This window comes from Sorex araneus, chromosome 2, assembly GCF_027595985.1.
Source record: "Sorex araneus isolate mSorAra2 chromosome 2, mSorAra2.pri, whole genome shotgun sequence".
Lineage (NCBI taxonomy): Eukaryota > Metazoa > Chordata > Mammalia > Eulipotyphla > Soricidae > Sorex > Sorex araneus.
This window is the reverse complement of record NC_073303.1, coordinates 362,848,633-362,871,071: the sequence shown is the minus strand read 5'-3', so window position 1 is coordinate 362,871,071 and position 22,439 is coordinate 362,848,633. Positions and strand designations below refer to the sequence as shown.

General features: G+C 39.8%; 1 protein-coding gene across 3 annotated transcripts in view; it reads right to left on the bottom strand.

Annotated features, from left to right (window-relative positions):
* The window catches only part of RAB27B (RAB27B, member RAS oncogene family), a 169,743-nt gene that overhangs the window by 40,515 nt on the left and 106,789 nt on the right, over positions 1–22,439 (bottom strand). The window contains exon 1 of one of the 3 annotated variants that reach the window (XM_055128335.1): positions 21,811–21,854. The exons of the other annotated variants lie outside the window; for them this stretch is intronic. The gene's annotated coding sequence lies outside the window, so the exon portion shown is untranslated. Of the gene's footprint in view, positions 1–21,810; positions 21,855–22,439 lie in introns of those variants that run through there. 3 annotated transcript variants of the gene reach the window in all.

Sequence of the window (22,439 nt, the reverse complement as noted above, 5' to 3'; positions counted from 1 at the left end):
TATAAAATAAGTGACGTGCAAAAAGCTACAAAACCACACAAAGGCAAACAGTTAAAGGAAAGAGAGTGAATTCGAAACTAGGAAAGAGACTCAGTGAAAGGACTATGCTCAATAAAGGAGAATTCATAACTCCTGATAAGAGCTATAATGCACTCTGGCTTAGAAAGACTGGTCCTTCAACAAGAAAGAAGGTATAACAGTAGACTAATGTAGAGCAACCGTTGTCTGTCAAGGCAAACTGACTTTGATAGTACTGAAAAAGAATCGGAAACTTCACACAAATTCTTAGAATGAACAAAATAAAGAGATACTTGAGGATGGATCATTAACACAGTAGGAGGGCACTTGCTTTGCTCAGGACCACCTGGATTCAATCTCCAGAATCTCATATGGTCCCCTGAGCACCAAAATGAGTGACCCTGAGTACTGAGCCAGAAGTAAGCCACGAGCACTGCCAGGTATGGCCCCCAAAACAAAAATATACATATGATAATTAATAAAAGACAGAACTGATTTCCAGATTTCTTCTCTCATGGTTTTAGAGTAAACTACACTTATGTTTTCATATATTCTCTTTGTTGTTAGTGCAGACCTACCCCATAATCCAGAGGCTAGACAGTAACATTTCTGAATTACTAGAACCATTTACTATGTTTTCTTGGTTTTTTTAAGAGGCAAACCCATATTTGCCATAAACTACCACCCAGGAAAACTTGTTCTAAAACTCATTGGACCTTATAGAATTCTTCCTCATCTACTTTTTTGCTGAATGTTAACTTTTCAAATATAGTTAATCCTCTAAAGATGCTTTTAAGTGAACTGAGATCATCAAAATAAAATAATTTAACATCCAGTGATAGCTTTATGGTCCCTAATTCTATAACATCTGTGCTCTCAGATTCAGTGCCACTGCTAACTCCGCCAAGCAACTTAGAACACAGTGCAGCCTCAGTTTTAAAAGAGATTATCAAGAAAATTCAACATTCACTGAACATCAACTCCATGCAAAAGACTTCCTAAGTCTTGTAAATAGCTAAACTTAGAAAAGAATTTGATTACTTCTCTCTGAATCTAAGCTTCAAATTTACCGCAAGGTATAAGGATCAGGAAATGACCTTAAAACAAATATATCATGTTCTTTGTTGCAGAAACTACAACCATTTTGTGCTCTGTATGTACATCCTCCTTTTTATAAGTCATGTCCCTGAAGAGAGAGAAAGAAAATATTTGTCATACAGGGACAAGATATCTATTCCCTTGATTCCATCATTTACTCACACATCAACATAAGGACATGATATAAACACAACTGGAGCAAAAAGATACGGTTCATTAGCAAAAGACAGTGCTTTCTTGACTCCTAAATCACAACTTACAAATATATTTTTTAAACTCTTTTTTTTTCTCTTAAGTCCTTCACACTCACATGATACAAGGCAGGTGAAGCAATATTAAAAAAAAAATCCGAATTACGTTGTAAAGGCTTTGGAAGAAACAACAGAAATGAGTCAAAAGGAATTTTACCTGTTTGGGAAAGTCATTCACCAACAAAAACAGCTATTATGAATGTTTTTCCAAATTTAATAACAGTATTTCTGAATTGCCAGAGCGCCTGGCTGTCTTCCCTGGGGCTCCTCAGAGGGGGTGGTCTCCAGCTTCCCTCCCTGCCCCGAGCAGAGCTCCCTCGGCCGAAGACCTCCAGAGCGTAGCCACAGCCATGCTCAAGGCCCCTCTCCACATGTTTTGATGAGCCTCACACGTGAAGGTACCGGCAGAGGAACCCAGGTGTGTGGGACACGGGGCTGAGACCTCCAAGCCTGCTCAGATCGGGACTGAGCCTCTTCTGCCCATATTTCCCCTTTTCCAGTAGCTAGGCCATCACACCCAGGGACTGCCACCAGCACTGTGTAATCCCACCAAAGGCCTGAAAACCAATCTCCTGGAAGCACGCAGCTGCTTTGTGGCCACACAACATCTTATAGCATACTTCTCCCTCTGGGAGAATCTGGCAAGCTACTGAGAGTTTCCTGCCCACATGGGAGAGCCTCGCAAACTCCCCATGGTGTACTCATATGCCAAAACCAGTAATAATGCTGGGTTTCATTCCCCTGACCCTGAAAGAGCCTCCAATATAGCATCCTTGGGAAGGACAAGTAACGAGAGGCTTCTAAAATCTCAGGGCTAGGACAAATGGGGACGTTACTGAGACCGCTCGAGAAATTCAATGGGATGATGATGATGATGATGATGATGATGATGATGATGATGATGATGATGATGATTTCTGAATAGTGCTAAAGAAGGTAGGCTCAGGCCCAATTACGAAGCAAGTCTAGTAGGACTTTTGGACATGCTGGAATATCAACAGACATGACTAGAATCCCCACTCCCTTAATTATGAACCATTTACTAAGTTTATTTTCCCTGAGTCTCAGAGCCCTCTCTGGAAATGGGAATGTGTAAAATTAGATTGTATTTGGCTTACCTGGTTCACCACTTTATAACAGAGAGACATTGAATAGATGGAAGTAATTCTGGATATCAAACAGTATCACCAGTAATTTCTTTGCAATCTTTTCATTTCATTGTAATTAGTATTAAAATGTAAATGCATTGATAACATTTCTCAATAAATATAAATAATGACTACAGCAAAATATTTTATTACTAGTGAACCTGTATTTGTCTGAATACAGATACAAAGAATTAGTATAAAATGTAACAGTAGCTCTAAAGACAATATATATTTTTTTGGCTAACAGAGGTTTGGGCAATTCTCACTCAACAGCGCTCAAAGCTTACTCCTTACTCTTTGCTCAGTGCTCAGCGATCCCTTTTTTGCACTGCTAGGAATGTAGTGCTGGGAATCAAACCTAAGTTAGCCACATGCAAGACAAGCCCCCTACCAGTTATACAATCTCTCTGGCCCCAAGAGTTTACAATTTAAAAACTAATTATTTCTAGTGATTGCCAAAATATATTAAGTCAGAACAGGTATATGCACTTGTTAAGACTCCAATGAGACCAGACACTTTATTTGTTCATTTGTAACAGTGGAACTAGCCTGTAATTAACTCTGCTCAAACCTTTTGTTTGTTTGGGAGCCACACCTAGCAGTGCTGGGGCTTTCTCCTGGTTCTGAGCTCCTGGATCACTGCTGGGGGCCCTGGCAGCCTCAGGGGAACATAGGGGGTGTCAAGGATTGAACCTAGGTCAGCTGTATGCCAGGCAAGTCCCCTACCCACTGTACTATTGCTCTGGCCTCATGGTTCAGACTTAAAAAATAGCAAACTCTTTGGGGCACAGGTAGTTTAGAAGGAAATGATATTTCCTTTATCGTGTAATCAAAACCTTTCTTTAGATTTACAAACACATGGTTCTCAGAGGACCAGCCCACAGCAGAGCTAATGGACAAGTCTGATGCCCACCAGTCTGCCTGACCTTTCTAGTATCACACTTCCTGGTTCTTTTCTTTTAATCTTTTAACTGCTTCTCGGGACTGGGTGGACAAGGTGGTTCTCTAGGACAGTGTTTCTCACTTGTTTTTTCTGATCATGACCCCCTTCTGACCTTATTTCCTTCCTGTGCCTTCCACCCAGTCCTAAGAGTTGCTCCTTAGTAGCAAACTGTGCCCCCCACCTCCGTTTTGGCAATTTTCACCTGTATCCCCCTCTGGAATATCCTGGAGCCCACAGGGGACCATATGAACTGCTAACTGAAAAAAGCATTACTCTGGGTCAAGGGAGACCCCATCGGGCTTGTTGCTCACAGCAGTTTTTCTGCCTATCACCTTGTCACTTGATTTATCTCCCCCCTCATGCAACACTGGGACCAGATCACTGAGTTCACGATAAAGGTGAAGAATCAAGGCAAAGAAACAAAACTATTACCCACAGGAATGGATATACACATAGGAATTGAGAGGTATTTGCTCAAATGCTTCTATTTGGATCGTGTAAATGTAATACTTTTATTCTTGCTTTTCTGTGCAAGTAGAATCATAAGGATCACCTCACTGAGTTGCCAGACTATAGAATTAATCTCAGAAACCTTTTACTTAATTGATTAAGTTAAGTATTTTGTCCATGTTAAGCACTTTAATCATAAAAGGAGTCCTGGAGACTTTACAAATGAGAGGTTTGAAACTCTAAAAGGTTATTTCGCTTGTCCCAGACTATAGAGACACTAATTGGAAAATCTGGTGTTTGATCCTCAGCCTGTTGCACTGTACTGCCTTATCCAACACATATTCCTAAACCAGGAAGACTGCCTGTAGGAATGAAATCAATGCAAAAAAATAATAACAAAAAATACACCGTTTTATATGCTGAAATCAATCAAGTTATGAAACATGACACATTTGTAAGCATTTCTCAATTTTTTTAAGTAAGCATGCAGGTATATGGCACTTTACAAAATGCCCGTTCCATAACAGTTGTTTATAAAAAAGGCATTTATAGAAATGTGATATATTTAGAATAAAGTCAGAATTTTTAGAGAAATCCAGTTCAATTCTTTTTGAAAAGAGTAGATATTTTTGGTAACATGACCTCAATTCATTAGTGTTTGGAGAGAGAAGAACATGAGATCACTGAGGGTTGCTAATTATCCATCAGAGTCAGGAGTCTCAATATAAAACATGACTGATTGTGTGTGTAGTGGAATGTGCAAATTACAAAGGGTGGATAGAGTTAGATTAAGTTTCTAAACTGAGCTCACCTTCAGCTAATTTATTGTTTAAAGAGTATGAATAAATATTTGCCAGGGAGGAGCAGAATGTCACTTATCAACCAATACTATTTTTTACAGCGTATTAGAGATAGGAATATGTCAGAGGAACATTTCATTTTCTATTGTGAATGGTTTTTAAAAGATTTATCGAGAATAAATTTCTGTCTGAACATTCTATGTATATCCCCAAGTGATCAGTCTTTACTCTGCAGGGTATGGGGCCAGAGGGGAAAGGGATTAACTATTCTACACATTAGTCAAAAATCAATAGTCCTGGTCTTTTAAGTCAATAATTTTAGTAAGAGTTGACAAAAAGTGGGGCCGGAGCGATAGCACAGCGGGTAGGGCGTTTGCCTTGCACGTGGCTGACCCGGGTTCGATCCCTGGCACCCCATATGGTACCCCAAGAATGGCCAGGAGTAATTCCTGAGTGCAGAGCCAGGAGTAACCCCTGAGCATTGATGGGTGTGACCCAAAAAGAAAGAAAAAAGAGTTGACAAAAAGTTATCATCCTATGAGAAGAGAGCCCCAGGATCCCCAGATGGTTGTCAGGATTGCTCTCAGTAGTGGGCAATGGGATGAGGCAGCTAACATCCTCTCCAGCGGAACTCAACATTGCCAGGGTGCCTGGAGGTTAAGGGAGGCTTGGCTCTCTGTGTTCACACATTGTACTTTCTCCTATCACAAACAGCCTTTTTCAGGAAGTTAGATTTAAGATGTATATATAATACATAATATATACAGAGTGCTAGATCTACACCAATAAAGACTCTCCAGAAAAGGATGACTAATTTATTATTCTGCATTACTTTTAGCTCCCTGCACTTCAGCATTACACCCTACCCCACCCTCCCCAACTCCTACCAGCCCATATCATTCCATGATCCTTTTTTCCTTTTTGTACATACACACACACACACACACACACACACACACACATATATATATGTATATATATATATTTAGTAGCGGTTTTCTAGAATGATTACAAGGTACAGCCAGTAGTTGATAGGCAGAAAGTTAATTATTTTCAGTAAATCAAATTTTATCTCCATTTAATTGTATTTCTTATGTCTAGTTGAATCAGATTGTTTGTTTTTCTTTATTTTAAAAACAGGAAAAAATGTAAGGTTTGTATATTTTATAAACTATGATGGTTTAAACATCTTGTACTTTCATTTTCAAAGCCCTCAGTTCGGTCCTGAGAGATAATAAGTGGGTAGGGCATTTGCCCTGCCCATGGTCAACCTGAGTTGGATCCCCAGCATCCCATATGGTCTCCTGAGCCCTGTCAGGAGCGATCCTCTAGAACAGAGGCAAGAATAAACTTGGAGCACTGCTGAGTATAGCCTAAAGATACAAACAAAAGACACAATGAAAAATAGCTTTCAATTTTCACTTGTAAGTCAAAAGTCTGTTTTTCTAGTTCAGATGTTTCTTTCTCTAGAGTCTTGCAATGCACACACATATACTAATACATCCTTAATTTTCCATTTAATATTTTCCATTTAATATTTTAATGAAATGATGGCTCAAGAATCAACATAAAAGCCGCTATATAAAAAGTGTTAATGATGTAGTGATATGAAACTGTCATAAACCATGATTTTTATAAATGATGACAAGTGGAGTTAATAATCAAATAAGGAAAAATTAATCTTCTCAGTGGAAATTATGCTCAATAATTTGGGCATCAACAATCAATCATAGATACATGTAGAGAGATTTAAATAAGCTTATAAATTTTTGATAGATCTTCTTTCCCTCATAACATTTCTTTATGCATTAGTTGATCTTATTATGCCTACCTCCAAATCCTATCAATGTTTAGCACCAGAGACATGATGAATTAATAAATGAAACTGAGCATGGATATGTAAGAGGTAAGGTACCAGAGGAATAGCTCAAAGGGCTGAGGTTATGCTTTGCATATGGGAGGTGCAGATTGGATTCCAAGTATCATATCATCCCCTGAGCACAGAGCCAAGAGTAAGCCTCCTAGTACCCCAGGCTGTGGGCTCCGAAACAAAACTAAATAAATGAGTTCAGGCTTGGAGGGGCATTCCAGTTGTTTCTAACCTCACACTCAATACTTCTGAATACCATTGTGTTCTTTCTTTTTCTTTGATCTTTCTTTCCCTCCCTCCCTCTCTCCCATCCTCCCTCCCTCCGTCTCCCTCCTTCCCTCCCTCCCTCCCTCCCTCCCTCCCTCCTTCCTTCCTTCCTTCCTTCCTTCCTTCCTTCCTTCCTTCCTTCCTTCCTTCCTTCCTTCCTTCCTTCCTTCTTTCTTTCCTTCCTTCCTTCCTCTCTTTTTAAAAAAATTTTGGCCACAACAGTCTATGCTCAGGAATTGTACTGTCTCTCTGGGCCCTCACCATGCTCTTTCTAAATGGGATGCACCACAAACAGATTTGTGCAAAATGGAGAACTTAAACAATAAATGTGTGAGTGTGTGTGTGTGTGTGTGTGTGTGTGTGTTTTCAGGCCAAAGAGCACAGTGGATAAGGTGTTTCCTTTACATCCGGCCAACCAGGGTTCAAAACCATATGACAGTTGGTCCTCTCATATGACAGTTGGTCCTCTGCACCCCACCAGGAGTTATCCCTGAGCACAGAGCCAGGAATAAACCCTGAGTCCCACTCGTTGTGCCCCTTTTCAATACACACACACACGCAACAATAAACAAAACGTGAGTGCTCTGAATGCTTCACTGACTGGCCACTTCTCTGTCTCTTTTCTTCGCCTCAAGCCTTCTTTCTCCCTGAAACACATTATTAAAATTAGTCCAGTAATACCACTAAAGAATAAATCAAAGGAAAGGAAGAGTTGCACCTCTGACACTTGAAATTAAAAGCTGAGGATGACACAGTTCAGTGAGGAAGGCACTCCGAAAGTCTAGAGAGACTGTAAGATAGGCCTCCTGGCCAAGTCAGCCATGCTTTGAATTTAAAGAAGAGGTCCTTGAAAAAATTAAAAGTACCATGTCAATGAACAAGGATATGAAGACCTAAAATCCTCATTGCTTGACTAGAAAAAGGTTCTAATAGTCTTGGATAGATCAAACCAGCTATAATATTCCCTTAAGAGTTAAAGCAATGTACAGAGTAAAATTATAATTCTCTCTAATTCTCTGAAAGGCTGAGAAAGGTGAAGAAGCTAAAGAAGAAAAGTTTGAAGCTAGTAGACATGGATGAATGAGGTTTAAGAAGCCGAATCCAGAACAGGACAGTGTAAAGTGAATGGAATGCTGGAACTAGCAGGGAAGAGGGCATATAATGGTAGCTTTGGGTGTAATTAGGTAGTGCTTTCAGTATGCTTGCTTAAACAAAGATGTCCAGGGGATGCTGAGTGTTTACTCTGAAAGGAGGGCCAGTGGACAGTAGACAAAATAAGTTTGGGAACCTCTGATTTAGGAATTTGCACACAGTAGGTCTCTGGAGGGTGAATCATTAGGTATCTCTAAATTTAAACAAATTAGCTCATGAAATAAATAATCAGGGTGGTTCTGTGTGCATATAACTTATCTCTAACACCTTTTTATCTTCTTGGATCTTTTACTTAGTGGAAATTATGGGAATTATTAATACCAGAGAACTATAGAAGCTTTAACTCATAGCTATTAGCCATGGTTGATGGCTAATTCATCATCTTTTCCGTTGTTATTCATGCAAAGGATATTGGTATATAGATAAACCACACTTGGAGACCAGAAGGTGTTTTATTTATGAAGTTGGCTCAATTCTCAAGGTTACACCCTTGTTATTTCAGACCTCACCCTGATTATTATGATTCTCCTCCCTCTAAACTAAAGCAACCTTGGGTTATGAAATGGCTTTTCTTCTCATCCCATGGAGTTATACTTCCTGCCCTTTACCTGAACTAGAGTTCTAGCACTATCTGGGTAAGCAACTGTCATACAGACTAGAGTATGTAATATATACTAGAATATATCAGGCATATTTTTTCTAATAATCTTGGTTAAGAAATAAGATATTTTAATGATGATTATCTGAAAAGGAAGAAATCCAGATAGCTCCACTTTGACAGATGACTGAAGAAATATTTCAAAGACTTTATTCTGACACTTTAAAGTGTTAGAATCATGTACATTGAACATAGGGTTAGAAAGTGTATGACAATACATCAGATAAACTTGCTTTGGCCCAGTGATACTCAGAGGCCATTGGCGCTACATTGGGTGATGTTCAGGAAAACTGGTGGTGTCTGTCGGTGACCAAACTCAGGGCCTCACACATATTAGCAATGCTCTCCACCACTTGAGCTCTCTCTATAGTCCGATATAGCAAATATTATACTCCATTTCATTATTGTAGTCAATAGAGTATTTTCTGCCCCTATGGAAAGGCTCTCTTGTGTATCTCTGTGATGGCTGCAAATCTAAAAAGGTAACAGTTGTGAATCTATACCTGCTTTAAGAAATTTATGAGTGCATGAGTGCACTTCTTCTACACCTGAAGTTGACTCAAAATATTGCAGTCATATCTAATAGGAAATACTCGGTTGGTTAGTTACTGTTATTTTAGTTTGAAGACAAAACACAGTGACTGCCTTGCTTACTTACTGAGTCTATATACATGAATCTGTAGTAAGGTCGTAAGTATATTAAAGGTAGTAAGGTAGTACATATAAGTTATTAAGTAGATAAAAATATTTATTTCTGCTTATATATACTGTTTTTTTCAGAGATCTGTGGTTTGGAAAAGACTTCAAATATCCTCAGTTATTCCATTCAATTGTACCATAAATTGTTCCTTGGGCTAACTTTGGTAACTGTGTTAAAACAAAGTGAACTACAACAAAATAAGATTAGATGAAAACAACATTCGTCTATGATACCTTTCTTCCAGCTTTATCACATTTTGGCACATCTGTGTATACATATGTAGTAAACACATATGTATAATATATACTACACAAATGCCCTGAAATATCAACATGTTCTATATAAAAGATTATTCCAAAATAACCAGAGAGATAGCAGAGTCGGTAGGGAGCTTGCCTATCACAATGCTGACCTAGGTTTGATTCCCAGGACTCCATATGGTCCTTCATGCCCACCAGGACTGATCTCTAAGTGAGAGACAAGCCCTGAGCACAGCTGAGTGCGGTCCAACCCCCTCCCCCTCCACAGACAAAAAAATCATCCAAAATAGAAATCTATAGGAAGAGAAAGTAGAATTTGCAAAACTGCACCATAAAACTGATAAACTGATCAGACTTTGGATTTTTTTTACCAATGGTGTAGACCTAAATATTGGTGCATTCAAGGGATGGAGAGAGCATAATAGGTCAAGCACTAGACTTGCAAGCTGACCAAGGCTAGATCTTTGGCAACACATGTGGTCCCTGAGCAACCCCAGGAATGATCCTTGGGCAGAGAGTCAGGAATAAATCCTGAGTACAGTCAGGTGTGGCGCAAAAAACAAACAAGCAACAACAAGAAAAATTGGCTTATTCAAGGAATGTATTCTTCTGGCAGCAATATTTCAAAGTTAATTATGGTGCTTTATAACCATGTCAAATTGTCATTATTTACAGTGATCCACAAAAAATTCATCATAAGGTATAGAGGAAATTTTTGTAGTAAACATATTTGTATATTTAAAAATATTTATTACACTTGAACATAAATATTTTTTCCTAAAATGTGAATTTATCTGTATTTAAGTCTCAGATGACAAAAGGGCTGGAGCGATAGCACAGTGGGTAAGGCATTTGCTTTGCACATGGCCGACCTGGGTTCAATTCTTCCGTCCCTCTTGGAGAGCCTGGCAAGATACTGAGAGTATCTAGCCCACACGGTAGAGCGTGGCAAGCTACCCGTGACGTATTCAATATGCCAAAAACAGTAACAAGTCTCACAATGGAGATGTTACTGGTGCCCGCTCGAGCAAATCGATGAGCAATGGGATGACAGTGACAGTGACAACTAAATTATTAGAGAGTGAAAGAAAAGAACAAAGTGGAAGAAAACAAACATTTCTAATTAGAAATGTTGACTGGGATATTTGTATGTTATGCATTTAACTCATAGATGAGTCATTTACATATTTCTTGGGATTTTCCTTGTCCATGTCTAAAAATCTGAACACAAATAACTGCAATATTAGTATATGACAAGAATCTCTTATGAAAAAATATATTTGTTAAGAACTAGATATCTCCAATACTGCATCCATCACAAAGAAAGCTCTATGCACCCGAAACTGAAAGGAGCAAAGAAGATCAACTGGACAAGTAGGAATGCAGAATGTTCTCATAAAATTATTTAATAATCTTGGGGGCTGGAGCAATAGCACAGTGGGTAGGGCATTTTCCTTGCATGCGGCTGACCTGGGTTCGATTCCCAGCACCTCATATAGTCCCCTGAGCACCGCCAGGAGTGATTCCTGAGAGCATAACGCAGAAGTAACCCCTGAGCATCACTGGGTGTGACCCAAAAAGCAAAAAACAATTAATAATCAGAAATACTGTGATGGAGAGTTGAGAAGCAGTAACCTGACTTCATAAAAGAAGCCTTGTAAATTAAATATTCACTCCAAGTTTCCAAATAATCAACTGGAAAATTTGTTATCAGGATGGAGATGAAATAGCCAAGTCAAAAGGAGAGGTTTGGGTGGGGTGCAGGGGTAATAGAATAACTTACCCTGGTTAAGTACTTGTCAAATTATTTGACAGTATTTTACAAATTACTAGAAACTGTAAAATCATTACTAGGGAGTTGCCCTTTAATATTATTTGGGAGATGGGGGAGTTGGACTACAGCTGGTGTTGCTCAGGGATGACTCCTGGTTCTGTGCTCAGGGATCACTTAGGACATTGCTCAGGGAATTATACGTGGTGCCAGGAATCAAACCCAGGTTGGCTGTATGCAAAAACAAGTGTTAGTGCATAATTTTACTTAAAAAAATTAATAAAACAAAATGAAGAGAATATTAAATACCCAGTAGTTAATATTCACTGAGTACCAGTTATTATAATGTTATTAATGAATCCAGATCAATAGATACAATCACATTTGAAATCTGGTAGGGTTCCTACTCTATACCTGAAATGTGACTTACGTAGGACTTGCCATTTTTCACCAGGCTTGGACCTAGCATATGAGCAAACAATTATAGGGAAAGCAAATAGTCAAGTGGTTGCCTCAGAAAAATAAACTTAGAGCTTCTGCAGAAATATTTACTACAGCCTGCCAGTTAAAAAATAAAAGAAAATAACAAATATATTTAACTGGACATAAACTTAACTTTCTCTGAAAGAACTTTCTCTGAAGTTCTTCTAGAACCCAAGAGTCATTATAATCTAAAGCAGAAAAGCATGCGTCCCGCCTATGGTCCCGGCTCTGTCCAGATTCCAGGAGATGACCTTCAGCCTTGTGAGTTTCAGGCAGTACCTGTTGCACTGTTTCATAGTTGCTATCACCAGCCGGACCTGTGTTCAGAGATTTGGATTCCGAAAGCCATTTTCGCTAATATAACTAATTGAATGACTAAATGTATGCCTCTCTCCCCAGATTAGTTCCCTTTTCTTATAGCTAATTTCAGTTTCTGGGGTAATTATTCATCTTTTTCCTGTGTCTTTGCAATCAGAAGGTAAAACTTTAATTAAAATTTTCTTTTTTCCCGATGCTAATGATTTAATCTGATTTCTCTTCTCAATCTTGAAACCACTGAGCTACTTACAATTTCAAACAATTACCCTCTCTCCCATGATCTCTCTACAGTTTTTAGTCCTGCAAGTTAATTTTTCTCTTTATTACCAAAATATTGCATTCAAACCACTATTTTATGCCTTATCAGGTTGCATTAATTTTGTCTGCTTATGTTGCTCTCTAATTCGCCACATTCTGAGTTCTTCAAGCATTGAACTATATCTTTTTCATCTTTATAACTGAAATAATGAATGGTGTCAACACATAATGGTATCTAATGACTTCTTTAAGATAAACAATTAGTATAAACATTATACCAGAGATGAAACTGTCACCATCAGTTTTAACATCATGAGAAGACTGTTTATTATAATAAGTGGAGTCAGCTACTTTCACAAAATTAACTCTTCATTTTCTCTAAGGTTTATGCAATCCAAGTTGAATTCTGACTCTCTAAAATGTTAATAATACTGAGATTTTCTTCTCTGAATCAAGTGATCATATACAAAATTATGTTTATGGTAGAAAAACTAATAAGAAGATAGCTTAAAGCTGTTTTTGAAGAAGCTGCTTAAAGCAACTTCTTTAACGTCCAAATTCTACAAACTTAAATTAAGAATATGGTTCTTGAAAAATAAGACATTAATATCTTTCTTCTGGTGATAACTTATTTTGGTGCTATCTTTCTTTAAATGTATAATTAATATTTATTGTTTAATTATTCCTTTTCTGAATTAGCTCTCTCCTCAAGATATCAAATATGTCCCCTTTAGATACTATTATGTTGATCTTAAGATCAACACACCACCCATACTCCAAGAGCACTGTACCACATTTGATGGGGTTTAAAGTAGGAGGCAACCAATTTTAAAGGCTCAACCTTTAACAACATGTTAGTGATCTCTTATAGAAGGGCTTAATGGCCCCTGGGTGAAATGTATCAATCTTCACACTCTTACCTCTAAGGAAACTTTTTTGGAGCATTTTCAGTGGTTTTCATAACAAACAATAAAAAATAAATTATTTCGGTTCTGCTTTGGGGCAGAGGTTGGGATTCGGGATGGAAACATCTGAAATATGGTGGTGGGAAGGTGTAATGGAATTGGTGTTCGAATATTAAATGTAAACAAATGTTGTGAACTACTTTATAGAATGAAAATTAAATTAAGTTAAAAATATCAACAGTACTACCTTATACTACACTATTCAGTACTACTGTATAGTGTAGCCTTCAGGAATTAAAGGATTAGGAAACTAATTTCTGGTTCTCTGTGCTGTAGGATAACATGGGGTTTGTCCTTTTAGCCTTGCCGTAGGGAATTTAGTTTACCTTAGAGCAATGGCCTTTCTGTATGGACACAGGAAGACAGTTAATATTATGCTTTGTAACTTGGGAGCTGATTGACTCCTATAATATTTACTCCTGGGCATCTGCTTTCTCAATTCAGTTGCCCTTAGTTCCTAGCACCCAAAAAGCAGGGTCCCAACAAGGAATGGAATGGACCCAGGGCAAGCTGTTAGCTCCTCTGGCATCAAAATGGGCCAGGCCAAAGCGCCACAATACTGAACTATAAGTTGAGAGCATGGTCATAGACAAATGCTGTCATGATCCAAAAGTAACGACAAGACTAGGGCCCTGCTGGGGTTAGGAAGACTAACCTGGTCTGAGGACTGTGGTCTGGAATATATAGTGAATGTCCTCAGGAAGAACCAAACTTTAAGTTTATATCTCTTACTGTGCTCATAGAGAATGACATTGCTAGAAATATTAGAAGTAAATTTACTATAACTATTTAAGCAGATTACTAGCTCACACCCTGACACACCCTTGTTTGGATCCCACCCTTGAGTGGATCTACTTAGATAGATTTCCTTAGATAAGATTTTATTAATGTCCTCAAGAAATGGTCTTACCCGTCTTTGTTGATTTGTTAATGTTAAACCCACCTTTGTGCTACTGCCCTATGTAATTTGCTATATAAACTAAGATGGTGGGGTCACTTTGGGGAGAAAGAAGAAGAAGAAGAAGAAGAAGAAGAAGAAGAAGAAGAAGAAGAAGAAGAAGAAGAAGAAGAAGAAGAAGAAGAAGAAGAAGAAGAAGAGGAGGAGGAGGAGGAGGAGGAGGAGGAGGAGGAGGAAGAGGAAGAAGGAGAAGAAGAGGAGGGGGAGGAGGAAGAGGAAGAGGGAGAAAAAGAAGAAGAAGAAGAGAGGAGGAGGAGTAAGAGGAAGAGGGAGAAGAAGAAGAAGAAGAAGAAGAAGAAGAAGAAGAAGAAGAAGAAGAAGAAGAAGAGGAGGAGGAGGAGGAGGAGGAGAAGGAGGAGGAGGAGGAAGAGGAAGAGGGAGACGAAGAAGAAAAAAAAGAAGAAGAAGAAGAAGAAGAAGAAGAAGAAGAAGAAGAAGAAGAAGAAGAAGAAGAAGAAGAAGGAGAAGAAGAAGAAGAAGGAGAAGGAGAAGAAGAAGGAGAAGATGGAGAAGAAGAAGAAGAAGAAGAAGAAGAAGAAGAAGAAGAAGAAGAAGAAGAAGAAGAAGAAGAAGAAGAAGAAGAAGAAGAAGAAGAAGAAGAAGAAGAAGAAGAAGAAGAAGAAGAAGAGACAGAAGAAGAAGACAGAAGAAGAGACAGAAGAAGACAGAAAAGACAGAGAAGGAGACACACGAGAGGACACAGGAGAAGAACAGAGAAGACACAGAAGCAGAGACAGAGAGAGGTTGGAAGAGACCAGAGGAGAGACTACAGAGGCAAAGACAGAGAGATAGACAGAAGAGAGCGGCATACACAGAAGCAGAGCACAAGGAGGAGCCATCCCAATCCGGTTCCATACACAGCGTCTCGAGAACACCGAATGTGAGTGGTGCGTGCGAGAGAGAGCTGCCCCAACTGCCCACAAACAACGGAACAACACCACACATCATTGCATATCCCCTTCCTGCGCACGCGCCACCCTTGTAGATTTTTTACACTGTACCTCATCTATTATAAAAGTCAAAGTGGTGGACCAGAGAGATAGTACAGTGGGTAAGGAGAATAAGGTGTCTACTTGCCTTACACATGGCCAACCCTGGTTTAATCCCCAGCACTCCATATGGTTTCCTGAACACCACTTGGAGTGATACTTGACCACAGAGCCTGCTGACTCAGTTGACTTCATAAGGAAACTGCAAGTTAAACATTCCCAATTTAAAATATTGCTGGGTGTGACAAAAAAAGCCAAATAGGAAGTAGGGGAGATAGCTCAAAGGCTAGAAACTGGGCTCCACCTGGCCCCCAGAATACCACTGTCTGCAGATGCTCCAGGTCAGTACACGAAAGGGACAAGCCAGCATCTCTGGGCTATGTACCACTGGGAGTAGCCACTGAACTTCTGAGGACTGCTAGGGAAGGCCCTCTACTAATTGATAAATAAAACCTTAAAGTCAAAAAAGTTCTTTTAAAAGATGAAAACCCTAAGAATCAGAATTCAATTAGAAAGCTGTTGGAACCAATGATAAGAGCATTATATTTCAAGAAAAATTCAACTTCAGACAACTCAGTTTTTACCATACATTTGGAGAAAACCAATTCATAAACTCAAGCCTTCCTCTCCCTCGCACCAGAGACACACACCAGGATTTCTCTGTCAGCAGCGCGACAACAGGTGAATGCACCTGTTCAAGGACCTTCTCCTCTTGAAACAAAATACACCAGAGTCTGGCTGACACTCCAATTTTCATCTTGCTCACCTTTATCTAAGGTTCACCTTTATTTTCATCTTGTTGACCTTTAGCTAAGGACAGTGGCTGCTATTTCAAATGCAATGAATTTTCATTAGCTACGTAAATTCCTGGGGGAGACAGAGTTCACAGAGCTAAGGAGAAACACTAAAACGGTACTAACGAGTTCAATTTATGCCTCCTATGTACTTAGGGGTTTTTTTGTATTTGTTAGTAGGCAAGACTGAAAAATCTAATGTGACAAGGAGATTTGAGATATTATATATAGGTCAACTTTGGAATACTTATCACCTGAGGATGCTTAGAGAAGGAAATAAATCAAATCCAAAGTTGCTCATATCACTTTATTAAAGTCTTTTAATAATGTATACTGATGAAGGGATGGGTGTTGGAACACTGAATGACTAAAACTTTATTCTGCTTCCAACTGAGGAGTAAGGAATAGGTCTTTTTCTCCTGATGTCCTAATTAGCTAAGTCCCTATCAACACTCTTAGAAAGAAAAATCTTTTCATTTCTCATTTAATAGTGTTTCAGTACTATTCCCTTTTTATTTATAAAAACACAACAAAAATACTATCACTAAAAGTGATTTGTCCTACGTATGATTTGCAGGCGTGTACATTGTGTGTGTATGGATGGATGTACTTGTGTCAGTGATAGAACCCAGAGTCTCATACATGCAAAGTATGAACTTTACCCCAGAGGTCCACCTCCAGTCTGCAATATTTTAAAAATTGTTTCTAGTAGATACTTTTACTTCCAAATCCTGAAAGACAGAATTTTCTGATAATCATTGACAAAGATCCAATGGGAGGATAGAAGCAGAGACTGAGAATATGTTTGCACATAACTGTAGCATCTCTATTTTACTTGAGGAATTAAGAAATTAGCAAGGATCTGAGAAGTTTAGAAATCAGTGCGTAGGAGGAATTGCTCTATGAGGTCCTAGGACTTGAGAGAAAACTTGACTTTTGAAGGCTGAGTCTTTCCAAAGAGGTGCCTGAAATACCTTCTGGATCTTGGGGAAAGTTTTTTTTTCCCCCCTAGGTTTTGTTTTGCTTGTTGAAAATTTAATTTAATTTTTTATTTTTTAAATAAATTGAATCATCATGAGATACACAGTTACAAAGTTGTTTGTGATTGGTTTTTAGTCATTCAATGTTCCAACACCCAATCCCTTCATCAGTGTACCTTTCCTACCACCAGTGTCCCCAGTTACCCTCTGATCACCGCCCCATCCCCCACCCCCCATTGCCCCCGCAGCTGCCTCTATGGCAGCCACTTTCCCTCTCTGTCTCTCGCTCTCGCACTTATCTTTTATATGTCCATAAATATTGTCAATAGAACATTTTGCTTATGTCAATAGAACAAATTGGATCACAAGCCATGAGAGCTGAAGAATTCCTTTAATGCATTTTTCTCATGCTGAGGCCCTTGCCTCGGTTAGACTGGACAAACATCATACAAAACAATCTTCCTTTTTCTAATTATTTTTGTTCTTGTGTGTACCTCCCTCAGAACTTAACAGTTTCATTTTCTAAGCAAGTTACAGAAAGAACTCTGGTTTCTCTTCAGATCATATAAATCTTTCGCCTTTTACCAAGAGAGAAGAAACAAGGAAACAAATTGGGTTAAACTAGAGTCCGCTAAAATTGAAAATAAATGGTAGGTGCTACAGAAGGACAAAATTTTTAATTTTTTATCTAAGATTTTCAAATTAAATTTTTGTTCTCTATAGAGCTCCTATAAACTACTTCTTCTCTTCTTTGCATATGAATATATATAGACATTATATATCACTGTATCACTGTCATGCCATCGTTCATCAATTTGCTCACGTGGGCGTCAGTAACATCTTCATTTGTCCCTGTCATGTGCTGTGTAGTCCAATGGCATCAGCTCGTGCCAGGAACACGAATAGTACGTTGTTGTTACTGCTTTTGGCATATCAAATACCTCACAGGTAGCTTGCCAGGCTCTGCCATGCAGGAAAAATATAAAAAATAAAAATAAAAATAAAGAGGTCACGTGGCCACATTGTGGCCACATACTCCAGGAAAAAATGCAGACCAAGAAACTATAAAACAAAGGCCCCAGAAGAGAGCAACACAATTTATCCATATACCGGCTCCTACATATAAACACATCTTTTTCTATGTATATGTATCTACCTGACTGGATAAACAGTCCATAAGTGAAAAGAAGACAGGAGAGAAAAAATGGAAGAGTGAAACAGAAGAATTAATATGAAACATGAATTGTAGGTTGTCCAGGTCTAGAGTTGGTCACCAAGGGATATTAAGATAATCAACTTACTCCTTTTATTTTCACTCGGGAGAAAGCTAGGAGACTAAGCGCCTTCTTCTTAGCTACACCACCACTCAGCATCAACAGTAGGATAGGCTTCTTAATGGTTTGGTTTAAACCCTATGGAGAGATGATACCCAGTTTGCCTTCCAGGAAGCAATTTTCAACACCACATGCATGGATCTGGAAACCCTGAATATTATTTTACCCGCTCAAAATGTTGTCCCGGCATTTTTGGATGTTTGACATATGGTTTATATTTATAAACAAGTGGGTATAAGCTGCAACTTACTTTACTTGATCTGCTTTGTGATTTTTTCTTTAGACATGCTCACTAGACTTTCAGCATAACTTAATTTTTAATGTAGAGAATCTATCAAACATGAAACAAATTGGATTCTTGGATTTGTAGGATCACAGGCCAACCTTTCAGAACCGGCCTTCTCCAGTCTGCCTGATCCACACCAAATGGGCCCTCATCTTTTCCAGTCCTCGCCATGACTTCCAAAGCGATCTCTCCAACCTAGCTTAGGGCTCCGCCACCCCTACTTACCACTTTCTAAACTTTTCTGTGAGCTAATTTAATACTGTCAACTCTTTCCCAGACCAGGAGTTTGGCATATGCTTTTGCTCTATCTAGATTGTTCTCTCTCAGCTGTCCACCAAACTGGCTCTCAGATATTGTTTAGGCCTCAACTGAAACCATGATTGCCCAGACAGGCTTTCTTGCCACTCCCATTCTTGACACCTATTTAAAGAAATCATCTGCATTCACAGCAATTTCTTAATACTCTCTGGCTTTAAATTTTCTTTTGGTGTGGTCTGTTCCTGCCACTTTTGACCACTGCTTTCATTTATGAAGAAAGGAATTGAGAGACTAATCCCACTTTCAGCTACATTCACAGGCTTCCTTCTTCACTGCTTTGCTCTAACAATGCCAGCGGAATCTTTAACTCTCCTTGGCATTGTTTTTCAAGCTTCAGTGCATTCTGGGTTTTGCTCTTCCTCATAATGATGCTTGCAGCTCATGAGAACATTTGTCTCTCTGCCTTTGCTTGTCTAAAGCCATTTTTTAATGAATTTTATTGGACCTGGAGAATTAGTACCTGGGAAAAGACTCATTCATGACATGTGACCATGCCAGTTTTGATCTCTAGCACCACATGATCCTGTAGCATCACCAGGTACAACCCTGGAGGCCCCTGGGCACCACCGTGATGGTCCCAGTGGTCCTGAGCCCCTCTGCTTTAGGTCCTTGCATTGCACCTCCCACTTGGTTAACTGAGAATAATAGGAAGGGGAGACCTGAGCAGTACTTAATGGGCCCCCAAATAAGATTTGTAAAGTGAATTTATTCATGCTCTGTACAACATCATGAATAGCTGTCTCTTTGGGGATTCTTTGAGATGAATTTCCAGAGTTTTTCAGCTCATCATCTGAATTATTTCTTTTTAAGTTGTCAATGATCCCAAATCATTCCGTAAATGCACACATTGAAAGAAATATCAATTGGCAATACCTAAATCACAGATATTCTCATTTTTCCCAGAAGATCTATCAAAGGCTGATATATCTGATATATCAAACTCTACAGACCAAAGGGGTTTGTTGATTTTGTTCACACCTGTCCGCCCAGAGGTTAAAGACCATACTTAACATCATTAATTACTGATCATTGACTAAATGAACAGGAAACTTCTCAATATATTAAGTAGTTGCTTGAGGTTGTTTTTTTTTTCAAAACTATGCTAAAGAGTTTTATTTCTATTATTGGTAGTCTACACAAGTGTCCTCCATTTTATAAAGTCTGTGAGAGATGGCCAATATTTGGAGAAGATAAAGAATGATTACAAAAGTCAAGAAACAAATTAATACTCAACTCCGTGTAGGGGGCTCTCAATAGGGTTATTATTATGCTTAGTGATGCTGTCACTTCCCTGATTATATATTCCTACTACTGAAGTTAAAAGTCACCTCACTGGGGCTGGAGAGAATGTGCAGCTGAAGCACAGGCTTTGCAGGCAGAGGGTCCACATCTGATCCCCAGCACCACATGACTCCTTAAGAACAGTCAGGAGTGGCCCCAAGCACCAAGACTAGAATAACCACTGGCCACTGCTGGGTAAGGCCCAGAAACAAACCAAACTGTGCTTTGCTGCTATATTTACAAAGTGACATATTTTTATGTTTTGTTTCTACAGTAATTGCTTTCCTCCACTCCTTCCCATCACAAGTACTTGCATAAGAGCTGAATGAATTATTGGTCAACCTGCCTGATGAATCAGGCCAAAAATGTAGATGAATGGTGTGCCTAGTTAGACTCTCTTTGATGCTCACCATTCTAAAAGACAAGAGGAAAAAAACTCCCCAGAAATTTCCTAGCGTGAGGGCAGTAAAGAGCAGATTTCTCTTCTGTATCACCTGGTGCTTTGGATGAATTCCACTTTCCCAGAGGACAGTTAAATAAATGAAAAGCAAGTCAGAAACCAGCAGGTAAGTTCAGCAGAAGCTGGCAAGGAGCCGAGACGATCAATTCTATTAGGACCACCTTCCCTAGCAAGTCAAATAGTTCTGCTCTAGCAAAGGCCTATGAGGGCGTCATGGTTTGCGTTCATTTGACAGATTCCTTTTATTCCTTCTTGGCAAGGACGAGAACAGGCCCAGCCAGTTTATCTGAGCAGCTTTGCTTTCCTTTCGAAAGCAGTGATGGTAATACTTTACAGGAGGCCCTACTCAGTTCTTAGGCAGAAAAGGCCTCATTCATATTAGACAGTCAGTCAAGAGTTCCCTCCTGGCCAGACAGGACAGAGTTAAGGCACTTGCCTATAGCACAGCAAACCCAGTCCAGTCTTGGGCATCAGAAAGCCCTCTGAGCACCGCCAGGGAGCAAGCCCTGAGCTCCGAGAGGAAGATGTAGCCCCAGACAAACAAAAACCCCCCTCTGGTCTTAAAGGAAGGTTACTGCTCAGTCCCACCTGGGGATACTAGGATAAGCATCCTATTCCTCCCCCCTACGCTCCCACCCCGCAGTCATAATCAAGTAAGTTCTCACATCACACACACTACAACCGGAACTTTATAGTAACCGGCCAAATCAACGAATTTAAATATCTTAAGGAATAATGCTGAAGGCCGACTTCTTTAAACTTTTCAAATTTTGACGTCCACTACCCACTTCGATATAAATACTATGTAAACGACAGATTCTATGTATTTACAATATGGAGCAGAAGTGTATCAAAATACGCCCTATTGGAGGATAAGTCTGTGGCTGATGATCCAGAAACTACGATAGACTTAATAAGGTACCATTAAAACAGCTGAAATCTTCAATTTCCGCTCTTGCCATAAAAACCCAGCAGCCCTGTCACCAGGAGGGAGACTTACACCAGACACAATCCTTCTTGGCACAGCAGCTGGCTTGGAGGAGTCGGCAAGCCCCAGCGGCAGCAGTTTCCAGACAGACAGACGCAAAAGGGGGTGGGGAAACACGGAAGGATGGGGCAGCGACGCGCCCACCACTCCCTCACTCCCTCTCCCAGCTGCAACACTTGCAGCAGAATTCTGCAGGCACAGGATCGCTAACAGCGGCGAGGGAGAAATTACTTTTGCTTTCTCCGCAACGACGACCCCTAAGAAAGTGCCAAGACGTGTGCTGTCTCTTGCCCGCTCGAATCCCCCAATTCCTCCTACGATGACACTGCGAGAGAGCCCCATCCTAGGAACTACTTACTGTCCTGGAGTGAATAAATTTGGCTGTGCACCCCCCCCCCGTTTTTTAAATTTTTATCCCCGCACCATTTCTAACCAGCTGTTTGCCATGCAAATACCCAAAGACAGACGGACAGCTATGGTTGGGGGGAGTGGGGGTGCGCACCCACCCGGGAGCGCGCCCCCTCATTCCCACGAGGGTTTGTGCGCCGGCCCGGGCGGGAAGCGGGGGCTGCGGGGGGCGCTCGGGCTGGCCGCCCCTCCCTCCCTCCCTCCCTCCCTCCCTGGGCCCGGCGGTGCCCGGC